The sequence below is a fragment of the Equus przewalskii genome, chromosome 14 (assembly GCF_037783145.1).
Source record: "Equus przewalskii isolate Varuska chromosome 14, EquPr2, whole genome shotgun sequence".
NCBI classification, from domain to species: domain Eukaryota; kingdom Metazoa; phylum Chordata; class Mammalia; order Perissodactyla; family Equidae; genus Equus; species Equus przewalskii.
This window is the reverse complement of record NC_091844.1, coordinates 49248304-49275516: the sequence shown is the minus strand read 5'-3', so window position 1 is coordinate 49275516 and position 27213 is coordinate 49248304. Positions and strand designations below refer to the sequence as shown.

General features: G+C 35.2%; 1 long non-coding RNA gene across 1 annotated transcript in view; it reads right to left on the bottom strand.

The window, feature by feature from the left end:
- Nucleotides 1-16367: 16367 nt before the first annotated feature.
- Nucleotides 16368-27213, bottom strand: part of LOC139075631 (uncharacterized) — a 43433-nt gene continuing 32587 nt past the window's right edge. Inside the window, exons 8-9 of the long non-coding RNA XR_011526238.1 lie at nucleotides 19953-20034; nucleotides 16368-16394 (exon numbers count right to left, since the gene is read on the bottom strand). This is a non-coding gene — a long non-coding RNA (uncharacterized lncRNA). The remainder of the gene's footprint in view (nucleotides 16395-19952; nucleotides 20035-27213) is intronic.

The following is a 27213-nucleotide window of genomic DNA, read 5'->3' as shown; positions in this document are numbered from 1 at the left end:
TTGAAGACCTGGGATAAATTGCACTTGGTCATGTGTATAATTCATTTTATACATTATTGGATTTAATTTGCTACTATTTTGTTGAGGATTTTTACATCTATATTTGTGATATATATTAGTCTTCAGCTTTTTTATGGTCTTTTTTAATTTTATTCTTGTAATTTTATTAATAATGCATAAATAGTTAATGGACAGGCGTCACTATCTTGACTGACCTATCTTAGCTATCCTGTGGAAAAAATATTTTCTATTTTTTCCAGTCCACTTAACGCAATTCGTAAGTAGGTTAAAAATGTCATCTTGGGGGCCAGTCTCCTGGCCTAGGTGGCACACTCCACTTTGGTGGCCCGGGTTCATGGGTTTGGATCCTAGGCTTGGACCTACACCACTCATTAGCCACGCTGTGGCAGTGACCCACATATAAAATAGAGGAATATTGGCACAGATATTAGCTCAGGGCTAATCTTCCTCAAGCAAAAAAAGAGGAAGATTGGCAACAGATGTTTGCTCAGGGCCAAACTCACTCAGCGAAAAAAAAAAAAGTGTCATCTCGGATGTCGAGTTTACACAGTAAATTAACCTAATTTATGCAATCAGCCATTGTATCTTTAAACAAACTTTAAAATTGTCACTTTTCTTCAACTGTTAAAACGCCCAACTAAGTTACTTTCTAAGATTAGAAGCACAGAGGAATGACAAAGAAACATGAAATAAAAATATTTGTGAGACTGTCCATCAGTGCTTTACTGATGGCCGGACTCCCATACTGGTGCATCAAAAGTACATTTTGACAAGTAAAGGAAAAAATATTCTCATTTATTTCTTAAGTTTCGTATTCTTTAGTGTCCACATTAATATATCTTACAGTTCATATGAAATATTATGACAACATGTGAGTCTGGTTTTGGAATTAGGGTAATTTTGGCCTCATAGAATGAATTAGGTATTATTCTCTTTGCTTCTGCCTTCTGGAAGGGACTGTATCAAATTGGTATAATTTCTTCCTTAAATGTTTGGTAGAATTCAACATTGAAAACATCTGGGCCCGGTGCTTTCTGTTTTGGAAGGTTATTAATTATTTACTAAATTTCTTTAATGGATATAAGCCTGTGCTGATAGTCAATTTCTTTTAATATGAGTTTTAGAAAACTGCGTCTTTGAAGGAATGATTTATCTTATCCAGGTTATCTAATTTGCGGGTGTAGTGTTGTTCATGGTATTCCTTTCTTATCTCTTTAATGTCCATGAGATCTATAGTTGTCTCCCTTTATTTATGATATTAGTGATTTCTGTCCTCTCTCTTTTTTTCTTAATTAGCCTGGCTAGCTGTTTATCAATTTTGTTGATCTTTTCAAAGAACCAGCTTTTAGTTTTGTTGATTTTCTTTATTGATTTCCTATTTTCAATTTCATGGATTTCTGCTCTAATCCTTATTACTTACTTTCATTTTTCATTCTGCATTTCATTTGTTCTTCTTCTTCTAGTTTCCCACAGTGAAAACTTAGATTAGTGATTTTAGATCTTCCTTCTTGTCTAATATGTTCATTCAGTGCTATAATTTCCCATTAAGCATTGCTTTCACTGCAACCCACAAATTTTGATGTTATATTTTCATTTTCCTTTAGTTCAAAATATTTTTAATTTTTCTCTTGAGATTTCTTCTTTGACCCATGTGTTATTTAGAAGTGTGTTGTTTAATGGTCAGTCGATTTTTGACACTGGTGTAAAAGCATTTCAATGAAGAAATGGTAACCTTTTTAAAAAATGGTGCTGGAAAAATTGGACATCCATATGCAAAAATTAAAAATGAAACTTGACGTAAATTTCACACCTTATAGAATAATTGAGACAGAATGTGTCATAGATCTAAATGTAAATTATAAAATTATTAAACTTTTAGAAGAAAACAAAGGAGAAAAATCTTTGTGACTGGGTTAGTCAAGGAATTCTTAGACATTACACCAAAAACATAATCCATAATGGAAAAATAAGTAAATAAATAAATAGAGCCTCATCCAAATTTAAAACTTTTGCTCTATAATGTTTTCTGAGAAGAGAATAAAAATCAAACTACAGACTGGGAGAGAATATTTACATATCACATATCTGACAATGGACTTGTATCTATATGCAAATAACTTTTAAAATTCAACAGTAAGAAAATGAACAACTCATTTAAATAATGGGCAAAAGATGTGAACAGATATCTCACCAATGAGAATATACTTACTGCAGATAAGCACACAAAATTATGTTCAACATAATTAGTCATTAGAGAAATGAAAATACCATTACGTACCTAAGGGAATGCCTAAAATTAAAAACATTGACAACACCAAAGGCTAGCAAGGATGCAGAGCAACTTTAGAACCGTATGCATTGCTAGTGCAAATGCAAAAATGGTACATCCACTCTGGAGAACAGTTGACAGTGTCTTACAAAGCTAAATGTACACTTACCATGTGATGCATTAATCTCTATCCTAGATCTTTACCCTCGAGTAATGAAAGTGTGGGTTCTCACTAAAACCTGTATACAAATGTTTACAGCTACTCTATTTCTAAATGCTCCATGCTGGAAACAATCCAAATGTCCTTCAATGGGTGAATTAATAAAACTACGATACATTCACACCACAGAATATCAGTTAAATGTTAAAAGTAATGGACTATGGATCCATGCAGAAACTTGGCTGAATCTCAAAGGAGTTACACTGTTAATTTCCAGATACTTCCTGACACCTGTGTCTATGGACAAAGTGGGTACTGCTGCCTGAGGATAGCCATTCAAAAAAGATGCAATTGCTAGCAGTTGGAAGGTAGGCCAGTATGCACAGAACTGGTGAAGTGGTCCAAGGGAACATGGATGCAGCATGTACAGCATCTGCTACACCAACTACGAGAGAACCATCTTAACTTTTAGGATGCAAAATGGTTGAGAGCAAAGGTTGAAAAGAACGTTTCTCAGAGCAACGGTAACAAAAAGGAAGCTGGTGTAGCTATATAGCTATATTAATATAAGATAAAGTAGAATTTAAGGCAAGAAGAATCACCAGCGAAAAAAAGACTATTTCATAATGGTAAGAGTTTCAGTCTACTGAAGGATATAACAATTCTAAACTTGCATGCTTCCAGTCCCAGAGCTTCATAATACGTAAAGTAAGTGAAACAGAACAACAGGAGACAACATATAAATCATAGCCAGAGGTTTTAACAAACCTCTTTTGGTAACTAATGGAATCAACAGATAAAAAGATGTAGACTATTTGAACAATCCAGTTAACAAATTTGATGTAAGTGACACACATGTAACATGGACACCAAATAACTACAGACTACACAATCATTTCAAGCGGACCTGAAATATTTTTAAAAATTCTTTGTATGGTTGGCCTTAAAGAAAGTCCCAGCAAAATTCAAAGGATCTAAATTATGTAGAGTATATTCTCTGAACATGGTAGAATTAATCTAGAAATAAATATGACTAGAAAACAACCTTAACTGTTTGTAATACAATAAATGCTCTTTCAAAAAATTGATAGATCAAGGAAACCACAATGAAAATTAGGAAATATTTTGACAAAATGATCATAAAAATATGGTATATGGAAACCTGTGAGATACACTTCAACTCATTTATGGGAAGAGGTTATAGCCTTAAAAGCATATATTAAAAATGAATAAATGCTGAAAACCAATGATCAAAGAAGCCATCACAAGAATATAGAAAAGGAATAGCAAACAGAACCTAAAGGGAATAAAGATAAGAGTAGAAATCAAAGAAATATGAAAAAAATGCCATCCAGAAAACCAGCAAAGGCATTTCTGAAGGCCCACTTGAAGTTGCTGGTCATGAATATAAAGCAATATCAGTCAGTGTGGATGCATATTTTACATTAAATTCAGCTTTCCAAATGTAGCCAATGAGTAAATGAAGAGTTGTCTTTACGTAGTGGTGCCATTTTTCCAGAAGAGAAGAACTGAAAGAGGAGAGGAACAAGAAGAGACAGAGATGGTGTTGTGAAAGGGAGTTATGATACTGAAACTGTTATAGCTAGAACAGCTAAGGGAGAATAGAAGGAAACGGAGGGCTGATGGATAGAGGATGTGGTATCAATGGATTGAATAAAGATGTCAGCATGAGAGTGGAAATTGACTCATGAATGGCTTGGAGTAGTCTTACTAATGTCATTCTTTGTGTCATGACTCTGGGAATACTCTGAGTCACAGTGAAAGCATTTGATAGGTCAGAGTGGAAGTGTGAGATTTGATCAAGAGTACAGAATACTTAGCATTATAAAGAATTAAGAGTTCATAAGGAAATCATCATTTCCATAACCACTAAAACTTCAGCCATGAATTATATAAGTTTAAAATCTCAAATAACAAAGATATCCTTTATATTTATTCCCCTGAACAATTACTTTAACCACTTTACATATCCTAGAGATTTTATAAGACATATCTATAGTTTGTTTCAAATGTATATCAGCAGTGCCCCTTTCAAATAGTCTTTCTGAAGTTTTCTAACTTAACGACTAACTACAAGGTTCCCTTTCCCTCGTCTGGTTAGCCTCTCAAAGTCTCATTTTCCATATGTAACAGTCCAAGATTATGATACTCTTTCATTTTCAAAAATGCTTACTGAAAAATAATGAACAAGACTTCAATAAATTGTTATTTATTGCCACCATAAGAAGTAATAGTAAAAATGCTTATTTTTTAAAAAACAACCATTATTGTTTTTATTTCGTGTACTGCCAAATAATTTTCCTGGATTTATTCATTCATTCATGCAATGAATATTTGTTGAGCTCCTTTTGTATGCCAGGTTCTTTTCTAGATAACAAGGGATAACAGTGAATAAAACAGACCAGAGTCATGCCAATGTTCTGATTATATTTTAATTGGCGGAGACATATGATAAAAATAAATAAAAATCAGTGGAGTTAAATTCCATAAAGAAAAGTAAAACCAGGATAAAGGAACAGATGAAAGAGTTGGGATCTTCCTCTAGATAAGGTGGTCAGAAAAGCCCTCGTTGAAAAGGCGACTTTAGAATAGAGACCCAAATAAAACGAGGTAGTAAGTCATATAGATAAGGGAGAGCTCACAGGATCAGAGAAGTGTTTCCAGCAAATGCCAAGGCCTGACAGGAAAATGGCTTACCATGTAAAAAATGGAAAGGAAGCTGGTATGGCTGGTATGGTGAACTCAGGGGTGAGTGTTAGGAATAAGGTAAGAGAGGAGAACTTGAAGTCTGGATAAATAAATCATATATGACCTTGAGGTTGAATTAGGAAGTTTGCATCTTATTCTGAGTGAGCTGGTGAGGTTTTGGAGGATTTTGAACAGATGAGTCACTTGACTAGAATTTCATTTTTAAAGAACTACTCTGGCTTCTTTGGAGAGATTAGATTGCAGGTGGAGAAAAGCAAAAGGTTAGAGACCAGTTAGAAAGCTATTGCAATAGTTCAATTGAGATAGCATCTTGATATCAGGGCAGATATGAAAAATAATTAGATTCTAGTCATATTTCAAAGAACAGACACATTTTGCCACTAAACTGGATTGGAATTGTGAGAGAAGGAGAGGAATCAAAGATGATTCTAAGATTTTTGGCCTTGAGCTACTGGGTGAATGGAATTTCCTTTTACTAAAGTGGAGACAGCTCTGATAAAAGACAGCCTTCAGGTTTTGGCAGGTTGAATTTGAGACATCTATCATAAAAATAATGTAGTGATTGAAGGAATCTGAATTTCATCGGAAAGATCAGGGCTAAAGATAATATTCAAAAACAACTGGATTCAATGAGCACAAGGGAAAGAGAAAAGAGAAAAATCTGATAATTGAGCCTTAGGAACGTATGATATTGAGAAGATTTACCAAAGGGGACTGACTAGAAACAATGAAGAGCATAAGAGAAGAAACAAGAAATATTGTCCTGGAGGCTGAGTGAAGAAAGTATTCAGGAAGGAATAATCGAGCATGGCCTTTGCTACCATGACATCAAATAAAATGAGGATTAGAAATAAGTCAATGGAATTGGCAATGTGAAGTTTACTGGTAACAATAACAAGAGAAGATTCAGTGAATTAGTGGGAACAGATCCTTATTGAAGTAGGTTAAAGAGAGAACAAAAGGGGAGAAAATAGAGATGGTGAGTATAGACAAAAGTTTTGAGGACATTTTCTCTAAAGGGAAGCAGAAAAATGAGGTGGTACCTGGATAAAAATATGGACACATGGCAATTTTTTTTAAAATAGGAGACATTGAAGCATGCTTGTATACTGATAAGAATGATCAAGTAGGGAGGGGAAATTAAATTCTTCAGGAGGAAAAAGGAATAATTGCAGGAGCAATGTTCTTGAGTGTGTCAGAGGAAATGTCATTCACTGCACAAATAGAGAGATGGACATTGAATAGGAGCATGGAGAGTCATTCATTCTAACTGGAGTAAGGCAAGGTAGATGGGTTCGGATGAAAGAAAGTAGTTTTAATGCTAGGCCTATGTAGGCATTCCCTCGTTATTGTTTCCTTATGAGTAGTAAAATATGAAGCAAAGACATCAGCTCAGAATGGAGGGGAGATTGTTAAAATTTTGAGGCATGAGAACATATGAAATAGATGTCTCAGAAAGTGAGAGAGTGAATTAGCTTGGGAAATATGAGAGGATTTCTAGACGACCCTGATGACCCACTTGAAGTTGTGGTCATGAATCAAAAGTGAGATCAGCCAAACGGGGTTTTTGTTTTTCTCCAGCCATGTTATAGGTACTAAGTAGGTGGGAAGTCGAATTTAATCAGTGTTGAGGTCTTGTAAAGTTGGTATGAGTGAAGAGAGGGAGAGAAACAAAGCTGAGAGTGGTGACTGTGATTGGTCTGCTGAGGTAAAGCCAGTCAAGAAAAAAATGTTAGGAAATGAGTAATGCAAAGAGCTAATGTGGTAGTGTCAATTGATTGTAGGGTCAAAAATGGAGGAATAAGCTGTAAAAGTGGTAGTGTGAGCGATGCTTGAAATTGAGATTAAAAAAAGAATGCAACCATCGCAAATGACAATATCTTCGGTCTGATCATAGACGTGGGTAGCTGATATGGGTTAGAAGACAAGATAATTGGAGGTAAGGAGACTCAGGATACAGGAAAGGTCATTTTGTGGATATTGAAATCATAAATTATAAAGACAGGAATGGTAGTGGAGGAGGGTTAAGGGGTACTAAAATCTTCACTGAAGGGAGTCGGAGCACTTGCCAAAAGGCCAGCAGATGACTGCAGCAGGGAAGGTTAGTGCAAGTGTTATCTGATTGTATGCACTCCAATGGAGCCGGCCTATAAGGGAAGTAGGAAGAAAAATTATCTGAAAGGAGCAGTGAAGAACAAGGACGATACCTAGTCAACATTTGTGTCCAGTGGCACATGAAGGAGGTGAGAGAGACAATACAGTCACCATTTGAGAACACGATAAGGGCAAGCAGTGCCTTCAAGGAAGAGCTAAATTTTAATTATAGCAAGAAGTTAAACTGAACCTTAAGATAAGAAATTGAGGATTCAAAGGGCTTTATTAATGACAGACTCCGCATTACGAAGACAGAATTTGGAGTTTCAAGCTTTGATGTGCAATCATGTCAGTGCAGGGGTTGTACAAAGCTTAGGGAGTTGAGAGCCCAGGTAATGAAGAACATTAAATCCTGTGCTTTTGAAGTTGAGGGAGGTAAATAGAACTGAAGGGAACAAAGGAAATAGTCCTGATAATCTCTTGGAAGGAGGTAGATAATCAGTTCAATCAAATACTATTTAATAGGTGACTGGTCTTCGGTACTTTCCTGTGAGACAAAGACTGGGGAGAGCAGCCCAGGAGAGAGTGGTTGTCCTGCCAGGAGCCATGCAGCATGAGGAGGAATGATTGTAAAGAGAATCCTTTCCTTTAACATATCTTTGACATAACTATTTTCCTGTAACCAATATCACTCAGCTCATTAAATTTTAAAATTAATATACATCCCAAAGAGAAGTGTTCTTCTAAATGAAATGACCATGGAGGACATTGAATGCTTCCCAAATTCCAAAATGAAAAAAACCTTAATTCTTCTGTTCTAATTCCAGCCTGGCCAAAGGAGGAAGAGATTCGTTCACTATGTTTCCTCTATCTTCCCTTGGTTCTCTAAGATGATGACAATTTCTAAGGAAATTCCTTGAAGTAATTTGCCCTCAAAATTAAAATCAAAGTCACTTGACATTTCTGAAGCATCCTAGAAGCTTTTAATTCATGTTCTCTCTACCTTTACTTTACTTTCACTTTTTCTTTTTGAAGAGGACAATGATTTTTGAGATTATCTGACTCTGAAACTTTGTTCTAAGACCTTACTCTAGTATTTTTCTGGCCTTTGTTTCAAAGGCTAAAAATTTAAATTAAGCATCCTAATCAATTAAAAGCTTCTGATCCTCAGGGAAAAAAAATACACTGTTTTTACCAAAAATCATCAAGAGCTAAAGAACTAAGAACCAGGAAACTGATGATTAAAAAGACTTTGAACCACCAGGACTTTCAGTTCATTTTGGAGAACTCACGTACTTAAAGCACCTCTGATCCTTTTTATGTTGATGCTCTCCAGGGACACAGTGCTCACCACAGAGCAGCAGATCTGTGAGCTTTCACTGACGTTACACCATTAAGTATATAGATTTTCATTAGGTTATTTTTGTGGTAAAAAGTAGTACTTAAAGTTTGGGAAAATCTTTTTGCTGTTGTTCCTTTTGTTTTTAGTGTAAAATATATTTGGCTTTTTAATGGGTTTTGTCTCTTATTAAAGTCTTGCTGTCCCTTAAAAAGAGTGGCTCGGGTATGTTTCCCTCTTGTCACTTCCATGATTATAGAAGTAATAAAAGTGCTTTGCATAAAATTTAGAATGACACAGAAAAATGAAAAATAGGTACAACATACATTAGCACTTATTTTTAACTTATTTCACATTTACTTGATGATCATTCTAGAAATGAAAATAGAATCCTGTATTTTTGATGGCTTGTATATATGGAATGTCTCCTCATCCCCCTCCATATCTTAACCTCATATTTATTAATATGTTGTGTAGAATTGTCTTATTTGTCTCTATTCATTCATTACATGCTATTATTGTCAGTCTGTTTAAGGCCCTTTGTTGACTACTTATTAGTCTTTCTATCTATTTCTTCATACCATTTTGTCTTCTCTTCCCATTCCAAATCCTGTTTCTATCGTAACATGAGTTTTTATCCTTCAGTGTGTTTATCTTTAAGTTTTATGTGCTTATTTGTATGCATGTGTATAAATAGATAAGATATGGGATTGACTTACGTGTTTGTTTTACATTTCTTATTTACTTACATCCATTCTGTTTCTCACTTTCTTGCATGTAGCCATATTTTTTAAGGGCCCATCTATATTGCTATAAATAAATCTAGTTAATTTTTTTCTGATTTCTGTACAGTATTCCATCTAATGTATCCACCACATTCTACTTATCCTTTTCCTTAGAATAGCTACCAAGTTGGCTCCCAATCTTGGTGATAAATGTTCTTTATGCTTCTTTGTGCTCCTATGTGAGAGATTCCCTGAAGTATGAAATCCCAGGAGGGGAATTTCTGGGTTCCAGGGAACACACATACTTAGTTTCATTAAGTACTGCCAAGTACTCCAAAATGATCCTACCAATTATATTCACATCAGCTCTGATGGCATGTTAGTATTAGTAATTATCTATTTATAACAGCATTGCAATTGCACATTATTGTCATTATTTCAATGTAAAGAAATTAATTTTGATATCGAAACTGGAAATTTTAATATGAATGTGGACCTGAATAGGCAAGAAATTCTTGGGTTTTATTTTCTTCATTCACTATCCTCAGACCAGACTTTCATGCTTTGCTCAACTGCATCTGCAATAGTTAACTTCAAACTTCTGTTAATTTCTACTTTTGAAGTTTATAAATTGTGCTTCTCTTATAGTGCAATGTTCTTTTAAGCTAGTGTTCCTGTTTTGATTATGGTCATTAGCATGTGAAAATATGTATGTGGTGCTAAATTCCCCAGTGTCAGGTAAGATTTAGGGAAATACCAACATGTATAAGTCCTGATGCCTTTAATCATGATAAAAGCCTTTGTTTATAGGAAGAAAGAATTCAACTTTGTGATTTATAATTAAATATAAGCAAATAATGCAAAAGATCCCAATTTTTTATTCTTCAGAAAGTAACAGTAATGTAGCTGAAGTCTGAGATTTCTGGTTTGTTAGGGTAGCATTTGTCTTGGGAATGTTTGTGTTCTCTGGACAATGGCTTTTATTTTTTTAGGTGCATGTACATCAAAATTGCCCTCCTGTCTGGAAAAACATGTTCTTACATTTAAGATTCCCATAAAAAAAGTTATTTTGCAGGACAGTATCAAAGACTGTCCCTTTAATTTTGATTGATCGTTGGAGTTAAGATTTTATAATTCATAATTCAAATACTGAGGTAAGGGGCTGGGAAAAAAAATGGGTCAAATTTAAAAAAGAATAAAAGAACAAGTTGGAGACTCAGAAATACTGCTCAGCTATTCTTTTTGGGGGGTAACTTTTTGCTCCAAAATTGCCATCGTATCTTGAATAATGAAAGTCTTTTTAAGAATGATTACAAATTGGGTCATTTAAATTCATTCATGCTATGGTTCTTGACATGAGGACAATTTGCTATAAGAATTGAGATAAAAGAATTCTTGAATTTCTGAGTTAATTAATCTCAAAAACTTTAAGTATCTGAAAGTTCTTATACTTCCATTTTGTCCGGGGGCAGGGAGTGTTTCAGCATAGAGGAAAGTAATAGATAGGAGAGTTCACAATGCCTCACACAAAACAGCTTATCAATAAACATTTGTTGAATGACTAAGTATGAGAGAATGTTTATTATAATGGGACAAATTTATGGCCAGCATTAGAGTGTTAACACAAGGGTGAGAGATGAGGCTTTGGACATTTAATCGTTTTAAGGCCACACTCTCAAAATGCAAGGGATCCACCCACCAGGAGGATAGAAGGTATTTGTAGTTTCCTGGAATCCAGATTAAAAAAAAAAAGTGTCTCACAGGAAAAGAAAATTGATCATACCTTGGGAAAACTTAAAACTTCAAATTTATGCTAACCTCTTGGTGTCAGGAATACAAAGCCAAGAAACTAATATAAAAATAGCCCTTGGACACATGTCAAATACAAACAGAAATGCACATAGAGGGCTATTCACACATCCCAAGTCACATGCGATTCCTTCAGGAAAAAACCTGGATGAAAACAAATTTGAACTCAAATAATACAAAGCATAAACAGAGGCAGCTGACCAAAAGCAGCAAACAAACATAAAAGGGGAAAATTAACACACAAATTCAAATAAGACAGGAACTAATTTTAAAAAGGTTAAAAAATAAGTATATTTTAATGACTTGTTCTAAAAGATGGGTCTAAATATAAGGCAAATTTGAAAATTAAAGGAAACTTGTAGAGATAAATGATGCAGTAATTGAGCTTTGAAATTCACTAGAGGAATTAGTAGCAAATTAACAATGGCTGAAGAGCTAATTTGTGAACCAGAGATGGATTTGAAAAAAAAAAAAAACTTTTTTAAGCAGAATAGAGCATGTAAAATGAAGAGATTTTAAAATATTTAAAGAAAGATTAATAGACGTGGAAGTTGAGAGATGTAGAAGATAGAATGAAAAAATGAAGTCCAACAGATTTTGCTGAAGGAAAGAACAGAGAATGAGGGAAAGGCAATATTTGAAGGATTAAATGAAATAACCTCAACAATGTGCCTATTACTAGAAGTGCTCAAAAAAATGGCAATTCCCTGTGCCTCTTCCCCACTATTTCTTGCTTTCTAATTAAAGACAAACTAAATTAAAATTTAAGACTATTTTTATACGTGCTCCCACAGACTGGTTTCATAGTTTGTGCCCAGGATTCTATAGACGTTATTAGTTCATCTTCATATGGATGCTAGCAAACTGCTTTATTACTTCCATTTATCAGAAGAAGAGACTAAAAATTCAGAAAGGATAATAATTTGCATGAAATCACGCAGCTGGGATTCAAATCTAATATATTTTACTCCGAAGAATTGTTTTTTGCTTCTCATCTGCAATTTTCTAATATTAATTGCTATATTAAATAGCCAGAAAGTTACTACATCAAGTAAGGCTCATGGAATAAGGACGTCTATATAAAACAATGCAAAGTTCTTTATTGGAAGTAGAAATATGGAATAAAAAGAAGCATGGATTATGTATAGAATATGTTGAATATAGAAAATCTTCCAAAATTGCTGTACGGTTGTTAAATGGAAAAATCATTTTCCAGATATTTCATAAGAAATAATTCATCCTGAGACAATTTTTTCCTCTTTGCTATGTCAGAATTATAATGCTCTATAAACAAGGTTTCTAATGGATTTGCTGGCAGCCCCTTAAGCTATTCAGTGAATGCTACAATAGACAATGTGTGTTCTGGCTTGCTTTAATCACTTATGAAAATTTTTGTTGTGCTTGCTCAGTGTGACAATGTTTGCTTTCAAACTAGAGTCAAAACAAAAGGCTTTCATGCAATCCTATATACACTTAGCCTCCCAGCTCTGTCCTAAGTGTACGTGTGTCCATTCCATTCATCCATCCATTTCTTCAATATTGTGCAACATCTATCTGCTAAGCATTGTATTTATTCCTGAGGATATTAGAGTAAATATGAAAAAATAGTTCTCATCTCATGTAGTGAAAGGGAAAAAATTAAGAAGTGAAAGAAATAATTAAATTTGATTGTTATAAAAGAAACAAGCTGCTGACCTTATTTGGGGTTGACCAATTTTTTAAAAAATTATTTTATTGAGGTCAGATTGGTTTACAACATTGTGTAATTTCAGGCGTACGTTATATAAGGGTTTCTATATAGACTGCATCTTGCTCACCTCCAATAGTCTAGTTTTTATCCATCACCATACTTATGTGTCCTTTCACCCTCCCCTCATGTCTTTCCCCTCTGATAACCACTAATCTATCTTTCTTATCCATGTGTTTATCTTCCATACATGAGTGAAATCATATGGTGTTTGTCTTTCTCTGTCTGGCTTATTTCATTTTACATAATACCCTCAAGGTCCATCCATGTTGTTACAAATGGGATGATTTTGTCTTTTTATGGCTGAGTAGTATTCCATTGTATATATATACCACACCTTCTTTATCCATTCATCAGTTGATGGGCACTTGGGTTACTTCCATGTCTTGGCTGCTGTGAATGATGCTGCACCGAATATAGGGGTGCATAAATCTCTTTGCATTGTTGATTTCATGTTCTTTGGATAAACACCCCAGTAGTGGGATAGCTGGATTAATGGTATTTCTATTTTTAATTTTTTGAGAAATCTCCATACTGTTTCCATAGAGGCTGCATCATTTTGCATTCCCACGAGCAATGTATGAGGGTTCCCTTTTCTCCACCTTCTCTCCAACATTTGTTATTTTTTATCTTGGTAATTATAGCCATTCTGATGAGTGTAAGATGGTATCTCATTGTAGTTTTTGTTTGCACTTCCCTAATAAATAGTGATGCTGAACATCTTTTCATGTGCCTGTTGGACCTATTTTTAATAAGATGATTAAAGCACAGCTTTCTAAGTACTGATCCTGAAGACCTGAAGCCAATTTTCTCCAAATCTTTTCCATATCAGTGGACATTACTCTGCCAGCCCTGATGACAATAGCTTAATAACTCCATTATAAGCTTGGGGCAGCTTCATCACATGGCCACCAAATGCCTCTAGGCAGGCTGGACTTAAATGTGGTTAGGTCAGAGTGAAGCATTTCAGTAATGAGCAACATGTCTAGGTTTAATTTTCTCTCTCTACCCTTGCTTCTTCTGTTTTCCTCATCATTACTTTATTTTCCTCCCTTCCAAAGTATCATTTTTATTGTGCTCTACTCCTTCACCCACTCTCTAACCTTGATTTCAGTCTTGGGACCCACCTCACTGCTCTGTGTGTGTGTATAGCAGAAGCTCCTTCCTATCTCCACATCTTTCCTCAGGCTTTCCCTCCCACCTGGAAGGGGTCTCTCTATTTAGCCCAGTCCCATTTTCCTTCAAAGTCAATTTACTCAAAAAAACATTGAAAAGCAGAACTCAGAATCTACTCATTCATTCATCCATTCCTTTATTCGACACACACCTGTTAACACCAGGCAATGTGCCAGACTCTAAGAAAATAACTCTGAGGGGCCAGCCCCTTTGGCCAGGTGGTTAAGTTTGCGGTCTCTGCTTCAGCTGCCCAGTGTTTCAAGAGTTAAGATCCTGGGCACCGCCATGGCACTGCTTGTCAAGCCATGCTGAGGCAGCATCCCACATAGCATAACCAGAAGGACCTACAACTAGAATATACAACTATGTACTGGGGGGCTTTGGTGAGAAGAAGAAGAAGAAGGAAAACAGAAAAGAAGATTGGCAACAGATGTTAGCTCAGGTGCCAATCTTTAAAAAAAAAAAAAGAAAGAAAATAACTGTGAAGAAAATGAAGAGAATATACCATGAAAATAATTTGTAAGAGTTGGTGAGAAACACTCAAACAGGTACTCAAGTAATTCAAAACAAGAATAAATTTTGCATGTCTCAAGAGACTTGTCATAGGAAATAACTAGGATTATTTACAATCACTTGTGAAACATTACACATATTCCAAGGAAATGGTAATTTGTTTTTTAATAAAAATCATAAAATATACACACAGAAACTGCCATACTTATTTTCCCATTACCATAGACTTAAATATATTTCTCTTTTTATCTCAAATTAATCAAATCAATTTTATCAAATTAATACCATTAGTGAATCGTGACATATTTAGTGTTGCAACCAGCATTGTTTAAAAAATGAAATTGATTAGAACAGGATAGAAAATACTATATCATATGGTATGTGCTAAATGTAAATGTTATTCATAAATCTTTTACTTCAGGCACACGTGTACCTGGTTGCAATGCAAAATTAATTTCTTTGGTGTGAGTCAGAGCTAGTAAAGTTTTAAAGTCACTGTATTAAAGGCTGCCTAGGAAGTCATCCTAACTGAGCTCAGACAAACTTCATTTATACAGTAATAACTGAGGGGTTGGTCATTTAATCCATTTGCACATTAGGGCCTCAATCTATAAAAAAGATTATAGACCCTATTGTCTACCAAAGTTAAGAGTTCTTATTAACACAAAATTCCTCCACTCAGATTAATGTAAAAAAGGATATTCGTCAGTTGGCTAAAAGTTTCACTTTAAGAATAGTTTTCTTGTTGTTATTGATGTGTTGTCAAGGAAGATTGCACAAAACAGCTGTCATCGGTTAGAAACTTTGTGCTCACCACCTCTGTCGATTAGCCAGAAGTAAATTTTAGTTTTCCTATAAGGGCAGGACCTTGTCTTTCTACTAACCATAGCGCCTACCCCAGTGCCTGCCATTTAGTGAGTGAATAGTTGTTAAATGAAAGACTCATTCAACCAGTCCATTGATTATAAACAGTTTTGGGGGTTTTTTCACTGTGCTAAAAATATGCTAAACTTCCTAAATTTTTTTTATAATTTATGTTATATGTTATTTAGCTTATATTTCAATTCCAAATTAGTGTGGGAGGGTCTAAACTAACGAGGTTTCAATGTACATACTGCACAAACGTGGAGACAATGTGCGATGAACATAAAAATCATGTGACTGCAAAATACAGAGCTCCTAGATAATAAATGGGACACAGCAGGCAACTGATAAATGCTTATTGACTTGATTTTTGATTTGACAGGTGAGGTAGAGAGTGAAGGCACTTACACAATCCATCCACTTTTGCGTTTACTTCATTCCCACCAGAGAGAACATGGCCCTCTGGTCTTACTGTGCATCTAAGTTTGTGGGCTTACATATTTAAATATGCTTGAAATTTTTAACTGGTTTCATAACCAAAGTTATATCCAACTAATAACTCTTACATATATTTCCTGTAAATGAAAAGCACACATGATATATCAATATGCTTAATGCAGTTCACAAATAATCTCCCTGATCATGATTCTTGTGTTGAAGCCAGATAAGTAACTTCCTCTAGCACCCAGAGAAAATGGTAAGTACGAGTAAAATCTCTGCCTTCTGTGTTTTCCAGTGGTCAAGAAGACATTTCTTCTGATACTTTATCAACTGAAATTAAAAGAAGTGGATCTAAAAACCCTAACTGGAAATGAATATGACTGATCCAGTTTATGTAGAAGCCGCTTACCATGCCAGCTTTAGAGCAGACTGGAAGAGACACAGTTCTGAACAGCAATCTTGAGGAATATCCAAGGTTAAGGATAAAGGCAGAACTTCTTTATTTGCTAAGGGGAAAAAAATCATGCAAAAGACCATTTGTGAATATTTTATTCAGGCAAAAATATACGTATGTGTTGCTTTTTATTTGTTTCATAGTAATCTTTATTTTACTGTATTTTATTGGCTATTCTTAAGAGGCAAAAGAATCTTTAATAAATAAATAGTGAAATTTTGCTTGAGTTTCTTAAAATGATAGGAATTTGATAAAGGGAAACTAAAAGGATTGAGAGATAAACATTAACGTTTTGAGAGACAGAGGGGCTGGGCAATAAGACCATAGTTTAGTCATAAAACCACACCTAAGATCTCACTAACTTAAACTTCTGCATTGGGTCCATATGCCAACATGTGGAGCAGGTGATGTTGAGAACAAGAGAAGTATCACAAGGAAAGAAACAGCTCCTAAACCTCGTCCCATTCAGAGTAAACATGTTCATGTTGTTCTCTGCTCCCTATTCTGTCCTCTGCAATCCAAACAAGGGAGGTATTGAGAATCAAGGGTAGGAAAGACCAAGTGCAAAGACATTACTTTGTTAGGCTAAGCATTGCAATCTCTATATTTAGGTGGTTTTTCTGTCTGTTAGGCTTACTCTGCTGGCTGCTGTAGGTTTGATCCTACCTAGAGGCTATCTTGGCCCATAAAAATTCTGGGGTTGTCTGCCTTGAATGAGCCCCTTTCTAGAGTTTGAGGAACAAGTTTCTTACACCTGCCTCTAGGGTGTGAAATGAAGCCAAGCACCCTAACCCAAGGACTGCACAGGGTTTGGGATCCAAGCATAACGTCAGAAAGAGCAAAGGGTTTGCGCTGGTCTTGCCTTTGGCTCTGCCCACTGCTCTAAAAGGTATTCAAACTATTTAGGAAGACACAATCTGCTCGCACAGGATCTGGGTTCTTAGCCAGATATTATCTCCATTCCAGCAGAGACCCAGCCATTCTCTCTGTATTTTTCCCAAAATACTGCTAGCAGCTTTGATCATCTGTTTTCCCCTGAGTTTATACTCGAAACTTTATGCCCAAGACGGAAGCAATTTCCGGTATTGTCATGTAGGGGCTGGTAATGTGTAAACATCCTAAAAGAATAAAGTGTTTGCCTCTGAATGAAATTGATTATTTTGAAATAAAACTCCTTTTGTTATTTTTACATTCCATACAAGAGATAAAAGGGCAGAAGTGTTTTGGGGTAATATATAGTATTCCTAAAACTTTGCTCCAAATAGTTCCATTGTTACTTTAACATATGTCCATTGTCTGTGCAAGCTTTGTGATGACTTTCTTCCTGCAGCCTCCATGAAGGAGAAAAGCCACTGAGAGTATATTAAATCACTGTTTCTTCAGTGACTGGGGTACAATTGTATCCCTGAATAACATTTTTTTCCTCTTTTTAGGATTTGTTCATCCAGTTTGCTTAACACCAATCTACACAGTAGCTAAACAACATACATACATAAATTATATATACATATGTACATTGTTTGGAGTTGAGTAAATTGGATATATATGTATGTATGTGTGTATATACACACATGCACACTCACAAATAAATAAGTACACACAGGAAGTTTAACATTCAAAATATTCTGTTACATATTTTGATAAATTGAGGGGAAACATTTTTGGAGATCTAAAAAAAACCTTATTGTATAGTTTTGTAAGAAAAATATATCCGTTATTCTATCCTAGAGTTGGCTCTAATTCCGCCTTTGGTATAGAGATCACCATGTGAAGTCAGCTAATATGACCAACATATTGAGAGCTTTCTAAGTGTCAGCTATTGTTCTAAATGTTTCATATGTATTATTTAAATCTTCTGACAACTCCATGAGGTAAGTGATGTAATTACTCCAATTTTATCATTAAGGAAATGAGGCTTAGAGAGGTGAAGTAACTTGCCCAAGGACACAGGAGTAGTAAGTGATGGAGCTGAGGATGAGTGTACAGTCCATAAAGCATGCATTCTAGCACAGGATGCTCTGCGTACCAATCACTTGACCTTTAAAATTTCCCTTGTTTTTTTCTGAATCTTAGGTTTCTTACTCAGAAAATAAAGATATCCTGAGAATTGAGTAAGAAGGCATAGTAAAGCATTGCAAAAACTTTCAGTTACACTGTTAGGAACTACTATATCTGAGATGTTTCTATTTTCACACTACACTACTATAATGTTTTTTTCTGGATCCTTTCCTTTTTGAGTTCCTCATGGCTGCCTCTTTCAAGAGTTTCAAATGTAGTGCAAGTCTATGAAACTTACCGTAAGCCTTCCAACCTCAGCAAACAGGCAAACTGCATAGAGTAGCAGGTTAATAGGTTTTGAGTGGTGTAGGCTGTTCATTTTCCATTTGCAAAGATGGGAGGGACAGAGAAGGAAAGTACAGGAATGGAGGGCAAGTGGTGTAGCTCTTCTATAGACAGACATTGAATTATCCCCCTCATATTCCACTCTTCAATACCTTTTCCCCTTCTACTTTCAATGACACCTGTTCACTCTGAATTTAAGACTCTGGGATTCTTCCTGGTTCTATTCTATTCTGGACTGCAACTTTATCACTTTATTTAATCTGGTAACAGGCTCAATATTTTCTTCATATCTTCCAAAGATATATTAAAATCTCCTTTCTTTTAATGGTGACCTCCCTGTTATATTTATTATTATAGATTTATATTATCTCATTTTATTGGGGTCTTACAAGAGAGGGGAGACAAATAGTTGGGCTCCCGCCACAAACTTGAAATCGAAGCTCCTTATTTACATTTCTTCTTAAAAACAGGTGACAATACATCGATTTTAAGAGACAAAAGATTGATAGCGTTGAAATAGGATTAAAACATGCCCCTTTAGCCTAGGGATTATTTTGAGCTAAAGGTACTTAAAAAAACAGCAGGTGCAAGAAGGGTGCTCTGACCCTCCCCCTTTTCCTTACTGAAAGAAGTGATAAACTCTCACATAGATGTCCTTCTACAGCAGGAGGGAAGTGATATTCTTATAACCACGGACAGGAAGTTGAAGCTGAGAGAATTCTGTACAAACAGACCTTGTTAAAATCATTCTTATCTTCCTTTAGCCTCCCCATATGTTTTAGTTACTTTTCCACAATTGCCTCTCTCTTCAACCCAGTATAAAAACATTTAGATTTTACCACTTCTTTGCGTCTTCATTTCCTTATTAGGGCTCCCAGGCCATGTAAAACAGAATAAATTTGTATGCTTTTCTCCTGTTCACTTGCCTTACGTCAATTTAATTCTCAGCCCCAGTGGAAAACTAAGAAGGTAGAGGTAAAATTTTGCCTCCTCTACAGCATCAGGTATTGTGTGGCATACCAGCATTGTCTCGCTCACAGTTTGGGAAATACCGCCTGCCTGCTGAGAGCTCTGGTTCTTTGCAGATGTGTCATCTTGTCAATATGTGGACCCCTCAATGGCACATAGGATGTCTTACTTTACTTTCTGTCATTTGGCCCTCAAAAAAGGGCACTTGGAATGTTTGATGCTTTTTGGTTAAATGGATGAGACTAAAAGGGAGAGTAACAAATAACAACAGGTTTTGTGAATCAGAGAGAATACTCACATTTTCCCATTATAGCTCCGCAAGTACCGTCATTTATGTCCTCAGCTGCAGTGTTTGCTTATTCACTACTTCAGGCAGTGATCTTTTCCATGATGCAAAATAGGAAGATTAAGGATTTTAGAATATTATCTAACTTGCTGCTTTTAAATAAAGATATTTGAGTGTGTCTGTAATAATTAACACCTTGATTATGTGTTTTTAACATTTCTAAATACTCAAATATACTTATCCTTGAATCTACCCTCAAAATAACCTCAGAAAGTAGGACAAGTATTTTTAACTCCAACTCATAAATGAAGAAGTTGGAGACTCTGCCAAGATTTTTAGTTAGCGGTTAATATGAAACTGAAATATAGTTTTTTGACTTCTGGGATGCAAGTTTTTATATTAATCTACACTTTTGTTCAACGATTAAACTTCGCATCTTGGGGATAATTTTCCTAGTCTTCAGCTTGAAAGGAGGAAGGCTTTCAACAGATGTGTGTGTGTGTGGAAATGGAAAGACTAAAAGCATAGAATGGAAAGAGATTCAAATGATAAATCATAGAGAAGGTTAGCGGAGAAATGACCCTGTCTCATAACTGCAGGGAAATTTCAGACTCAGCTAGTCTCTTCACAACCATGGACAGGAAGTCACAAGAACTGTAAGAGATGCCACTGCCAGCTTCAGGGCAGCATGTAAAAGGAAAGGACCTCTCTCTTCAGCCTAAACTTAGCGTGCGTTTAGACCAGCTTCTCTGCCTAGCCTTCATTTTACTCTCCTTTGTTTCACTCATGATGGGACCTTCAGGGAAAGCTATCAGATCAACCATGCAGTGAAGGCCTGCTTCTTTTCTTATGCCTATGCCAGCTGCTATGTGATAAATTCAATCAAAAAGAATAAAACATAGATGTCTCTGTCTCTTCAGGCAGGAGTCAAATAGGGATATTATTTAAGAAATGGTGAGCAGGGAAAACTATCATGTAATTTTCCCATACTCTTCTCTAATTATCACAGAATTATGAGATTTGAGACTTGGCCTAAAGAAAGTAAGGATAGGAAAAGGTAGGAAGGTACATTAATGCTTGAGGTATCTATAAGGAGTTGCTTCTAGAGAAAAATCATCTTGCCTTTGCCCTTTACTGATAAGACAGAGAAGAGAAGGAAAGAGAGAGAAAAGAATCAGCTACTCATTAAGAAAAAACCACTATGCCTCGAAAGAGGTTTACTGTACTTTGGTAGACAAGAAAACTGAAAATTATAGAAAAAGAGAGTTTAAAATTTCTAGATTATATTATTTCAGAACCCAAGGAAAGAGACTTTAATTGTGTTATTTCAAGAACTGTGATAGGCAAGTAAGGTGGATAAGGAAGAACATATATTTTTTTAACTTTCATGCTCATAAGTAGCCTTTATTTGATATGGACATATCCCTTATATTCAGTAGAGAAAGAACTTTCTCCTGGTAATTAACAGAAAATTCTGTTGGAGGACAAGTTTTCTGGGGGTGGTAATGTTCTAGTTAGTAAATTCATTTATATCACATTTTAATAAGAAAATTCAATTTTTTAAAAATTTAACAAACTAAATGACTTAGAAATGCAATTATGATTCATATAATATAATCCTTGTTAGTAGAATAACTTTTGCATTGGACACTATGTGCCTAGCAAGCTGTCAGATGCAGATAGCATCGGAGGAGAAGAGGAGGAAGTACAATCAACTATTGATACCTCATAGATCTACATCTATATTACTGAAACTTTGTTGTTGCCTTTAGAAGAGAATAAATCGGCACCCTGTAGTCTTGGTGAAAACTCTACAGACAGGGCCAAATGAAGCTTGAACATATGGACAAATACTTCCTAACGAGTGTAGCCTCCCCACATTTTTTATCCATTATCTTACCCACCTTTCGAGATCTAGCTCAAATTCTGTCTCCTTTGTAAAGATGTTCCTTATTACTCTGCTCTTTGCCCTCCACCACCCAAACCTGTCTGGATAGCATTTGTCTGGATCATTCATTTGGCGCTTAATATCTCTTCACTGTGATACCAATTCCCTTTTCTTGACAATGCTTTAAATCTTTAAATTTCTTATGTTGATTTTATCTCCCCTTTCCAAGGTGATCATAAACTCCTTAAGAGCTGGGATAATTTCTGATATTAATTTTATTCCCTACAAGAACTAGAATAATATTTTGTTCAATAAATACATGTTGATTTTTATTTTATTTGACAAAAGGTAGACAATGAGAGATAGTATATCAACAACGTGGTAAATTATTCACTGAGAGCTTAGAGAAGAGAGAAATCAATATGCACAGAAGTAGTTTAGGCAATCTTCAGGGAAAAGAAAAGACTTTAACTGGGCCCTGAAAGATGGAATAACTCGGAGGGAAGGTGCATGTGGGACGAGGCATCTCAAGTAACTTAACCACCATGCAATTTGAATGTAGCATGTACTTAAGACACCACTGCTGAAAGAAATGAGCTGTCTCCCAAGATGACACCATGAATAATTGTTAGATGGTTCAATATGATGTTAAGGATGAGACTTGGGGATGTAATGATTTGCCAGTAAAATCATGAATATTATGATGAGTTCTGAGCCTAAGATAAATTGGCTATGAAATTAATAAAGTTTAATAAATTCCACCTTTCTTTCCCCCTACATTTCATCAGAACTTTCTAGATGCTTGTAATTGTGGTTGAAATCAAATTATTTTTTGCTCCAGGAGAACACATGTGTTTATCAGCGTTCTGTAAGTAAATGTAGAGGTGAGATTATGAAGAGGAAAAAGTAGCAACAGTGAGGCTGTCTTAATCCGAGATTGGCCAGGGTGCTAAACACTCTCTTCAATCCATCATCCAGAGTTGTCCTATACGGAAGATTTGATTCTTTATCTAAACCGTATGTATCTTGAGTTATAATTTATGGGATATGATATTATGGTGAAATGCATCAGGATCCTAGCAAGAAATAGATGGCGCAATTAGCTGAAATTTGAGACACTCTTGCTACATTTATTTTTCTACCATCTTTGTCCTAAGACATGCTTCCCTCCATCAGTCCAATGCATAACATTTGCAATTAAAAAGCCTACCATGGTCAAATAGTCCTAGGAAATTCACCAAAATTTCTACATCCAGGGTCCATTAGGGATGAGGATAGGTGTCCAGCCCTCTCAGAGTTTGTAATATTCCTTGCATATTCTACCAGGAGAGGATTGAAATCTAGGGCTACAAGAGATCCACAAATTCTTTCTTTCCCTTAGTCAAGAAGTGTTATCTGGAAGTACTGAAGAGACTTTTCAATGAAAGTATAGCTTATGATTTCCAGTCTAGCACGTAAGGAGCTTAGAACGTGCTATTCCATCCTAACAACAAGTAAAAAGCTGGAGAAACTGAAAAATCAACAATTCTTCCTAGATCTGTCAGATAAGTGAGGTCACAGAACAAACCACTGACACAAAAATTAGGGAGATAGGCAGGTGGATACAGAGAATCACAATTTACTGGAGCAGAAACCTCAGGGAACCAGTGCTGGGGCAGGAAAACCTGAACTATCATTGCAGGAGGTGTAGTGTGGACAAGTCTTATAGTTAAAATCTCTAGGGTGACCTAGTGATACGGGAGCCCCCTTTATACACACACTTTTGTGAATTTTCCCTCTGGGAACTCTATCAGATTTTCACAATGAATATTGGAAAAAAATCTCCTCCTGCTTCCAGCAGGAGGAGGGAAAAAGTAACCATTTTGAAATATACCAGAACATGCTATTCTTAACAAGACCAGCTCTTAGGAGAAACTTGTTAACCAGAGCCTCATCTGCTGGGGTTTTATCAGAGCCTAAACTACCTAGGGTAAGGGAAATGCCGAATTCCAGCCTCCTCTAGCCATCCTGTTCCACCTAAGTGGGAAAAAAGGAAACTGAAAACACTGGTGAAGTTCACAGTTCAGGGACACAGACTCACCAAACCACTGAGACCTAGTAATAGCATTATAGAGCACCCCCACCCCCGCATTACCACTCCATTACTAAAGGCCCATTTAGGGCAGTTCCTTTTACCCAATACATCATGTCTGTCTTTGAGCAAAAAAAATTACGAGATATACTAAAAGGAAAAAACACAGTTTGAAGACTGAAAAAGCACTAGAGTCACATAACAGCAGGGATGCTGGAATTATCAGATCATGAATTTTTTTTTAAATGATTAATATGCTAAGGGTTTTAATGGAACAAATAGACAACATGCAAGAATACATGGATACTGTAAAAGAGAGGAGGAAATTATAAGAAAGGATCAAAAAGAAATGATATAGATTAAAAACACTGTAAGAGATATGAACAATGCCTTTGATGGGCTCATTAGTAGTCTGGACATAGCTGAGGAAAGAATCTCTGAGTTTAAAAATATGAAAATAGAAACTTTCAAAATTAGAAAAGGAAAGAGCAAAAAGACTAAAAAAGAGAAAAAGTACAGAATTTCCAAGAACCGGGCATCAACTATAAAAGGCATGACATATTCATAATGGGTATATCAGAAGGAGAAGAAAGAGAAAAAGGGAAAGTAGTAATATTTGAAAAGCAATAATGATTGAGAATTTCCCCCAAGTTAATGTCAGACACAAAACCACAGATTCAGGAATCTTAGAGAACACCAAGTACAATTAATTCTAAGCATATTATATTCAAACTTCGGAAACTCAAAATAAAGAAAAAATCTCAAAAGAAGCCTTAGGAAAAAAGCACCTTACGTATAGAATAGCAATGATAAGAATTAAATCTGAATTAAATTTATACTATTGAATGCATATTATTGTAAAGAAGATCTAAAAATCATTTAAGCTTCTTCCTTAGAAAGATAGAAAAGGAAGAGCAAATAAAATCCAAAGTAAGCAAAGAAACAATGAAAACTAAAGCAGGAATCAATGAATTTTAAAACAAATAGAGAATATCAATAAAACCAAAAGCTGTTTTTCTGAAAAGAATAAAATTGAGAATCCTCCAGCCAAGTTAATTCTGAAAAAAATAGGAAATAAATTACTATTACCAAAAATCAAAAAGGGGACATCAGTATAGATACCATCAACATTAAAAGGTTAATAAAGGAATAGTATGAATACTCTATGCCCACAAATTTGGTAACCTAGATGAAATGGATCAATTCCTTGAAAGACTAAATCTGTTAAAACTCACACAAAAAGAAATAGAAAATCTGAAAGGCCTATATCTATTAAATAAATGAAATCAATAATTAATAACCTTCAAAAAAAAGAAATCAGCAGGCCCACATGAGTTCACTGGTGAATTCTATGCAACACTGAAGGAACACATCATACCAATTCTCCACAATCTCTTTCAGAAAATAGAAACAGATATAATCCCTCCTAATTCATTCTATGAGGCCTGCATTACCCTAATTCCAAAATCAGTTAAAGGCATTACAAGAAAAGAAAACAACAAACCAATATCTCTCATAAATATAGATGCAAAAATCCTCAACAAAATGATAGCAAATCCAATTCAACAATGCGTAAAAAGAATTATACACCATGACCCAGTGACATTTAGCCCAGGCAGGCAAGGCTGGCTCAACATTCAAAAATCAGTTAATGTAACCCATCACATCAACAGGCTAAGGAAGAAAAATCATATATTATCATCAATAGATGCAGAAAAAGCATTAGACAAAATCCAACACCCAATCATGATAAAAACTCTCAGCAAACTAGGAAGAGAGGAGGACTTCCTAACTTGATAAAGGACATCTATGAAAAAACCTACAGCTAATATCATACTTAATGGTGAGAAATAGGAAGCTTATCCACTGTGATCAGGAAAAAGGTAAGGATGTTGCTCATTACTGCTTTTCAACATTGTTCTGAATGTGCTAGCTGATGCAATAGACAAGAAAAAGAAATAAAAGATATACATACTGAGAAGGAAAAATAAAACTGTCAGTGTTTACAGATGAAATGATCATCTACGTAGAAGATCTGAAAGAATCAACAAAACATCTCCGGCAACTAATAAACAATTAAAGCAAGGTTGGATTATACACTGTTAGCATACAAAAGTCAATTATTTTTCTATATACCAGCAACTAGCAAATGGAATTTGAAATTAAAAACACATTACCATTTACATTAGTACCCCAAAAGTGAAATACGTAGGTATAAATTTAGTGAAATATATGTAAGATCTATGTGAAACGTATCAAAGAAGAACTAAATAAATGGAGAGATATTCCATGTTCATCAATAGAAAGACTCAATGTTGTCAAAATGTCAGTCATTTTCAAATTGGTTACAGATTCAATGCATTCTCAATCAAAATCCCAGCAAATTATTCTGTGGATATTGACAAACTGATTCTAAAGTTTATATGGAGAGGCAAAAGATGCAGGATAACCAACTCAATATTGAATATGAAGAACAAAGTTGGAAAACTGATGCTACCTGACTTCAAAAGTCAGCTACAGTAATCAAAACAGTGTGATATTGATGAAGGAATAGACAAATAGATCAATGGAGCAGAATAGAGAGCCCAGAAATAGATTTACGTAAATATAGTCAACTAATCTTTGACAAAGAAGAAAAGGCAATACAATGGAACAAAGATAGTCTTTTCAACAAACGGTGATGAAGAACTGAACATCCACATGCAAAAAAAGAAATTAGTCTAGACACAGACCTTACACGCTTCACTATAATCAGCTCAAAATGAATCACAGACCTAAATAAAAAGTGCAACTAGAAAACTCCCAGAAGATAACAAAGGAGAAAATCTAGATTACTTTGGGTATGACAATTACTTTTTGGATACAACACCAAAGTCACAATTCATGAAAGAAAAAATTGATGAGCTGGACTTCATTAAAAATAAAAACTACTGCTCCATGAAAGACAATGTCGAGAGTATTAGAAGATAAGCCACAGACTGGAAGAAAGTATTTGCCAAAAATGCGTCTGATAAAGGACTGCTAAACAAAATTTTAGAAGAACTCTTTAAACTCAACAATAGGAAAACAAACAATCCAATTAAAAAATAGGTCAAAGGCTTTAACAGCCACTTCACCAAAGAAGATACACAGATAGCAAACAAGCATATGAAAAGACGTTCCACATCATATGTCATCAGGGAAACGCAAGTTAAAACAATGAGATACCACTACACATCTATTACAATAGTCAAAATTCAGAACACTAACACTAACCAAATGCTGGTGAGCAACAGGAACTCTCATTTATTGCTGGTGGGAACACAAAATGGTAC